The sequence below is a fragment of the Lynx rufus genome, unplaced genomic scaffold (genome assembly GCF_022079265.1).
Source record: "Lynx rufus isolate CCGP_SWC_20201006 ecotype Redwood Valley unplaced genomic scaffold, mLynRuf1.p SCAF_6, whole genome shotgun sequence".
Taxonomy (NCBI): domain Eukaryota; kingdom Metazoa; phylum Chordata; class Mammalia; order Carnivora; family Felidae; genus Lynx; species Lynx rufus.
The window spans coordinates 43,284,644-43,285,266 of NW_025814878.1; the positions used below are offsets into that span (position 1 = coordinate 43,284,644).

A 623-nucleotide genomic window follows, 5' to 3' on the forward strand; every position below is an offset into this window, starting at 1 on the left:
ATGGTGGCGACAGGTCTGTGTCAGGCCTCGCTAGCTTACTTAGTTAACTTGGACTCAGCGATTCGGTAAGAAATGATAATTGTGCTGTCAAAAGAGGACCACTGTGGGGCGCTATGGGGGGGGCTCAATTGGTTAAGCATCCGACTTTGGCTCAGGTCATGGTTCATGAGTTCGAGCCCTGTGTGGGGCTCTGTGCTGGAAGCCAGAGCCTGGAGCCTGCTTTAGATTCTGTGCCTCCCTCTCTCTCTGCCCCTCCCCCGTTCTCTCTCTCTCTCTCTCTCTCTCTCTCTCTCTCAAAAATAAAAATAAAAAAAAACATTAAAATTGGAATGATACAGAGAATACCAGCATGTCCTCTGCACAAGAGTGACACACAATCCTGAAACGTTCCATATTAAAAAAAAAAAAAATAGCACAGTTCTTTTGTCTAACATGAACACTGATCAAAAATTATAAAGTTGTTGGGGCGCCTGGGTGGCGCAGTCGGTTAAGCGTCCCACTTCAGCCAGGTCACGATCTCCCGGTCCGGGAGTTCGAGCCCCGCGTCAGGCTCTGGGCTGATGGCTCAGAGCCTGGAGCCTGTTTCCGATTCTGTGTCTCCCTCTCTCTCTGCCCCTCCCCCG

At 50.2% G+C, this 623-nt stretch overlaps 1 pseudogene; it reads left to right on the plus strand.

Moving 5' to 3' along the window:
- The first annotated feature begins 306 nt into the window (after positions 1 to 306).
- On the plus strand, positions 307 to 399 carry LOC124529495 (uncharacterized; annotated as a pseudogene).
- Positions 400 to 623: the final 224 nt, after the last annotated feature.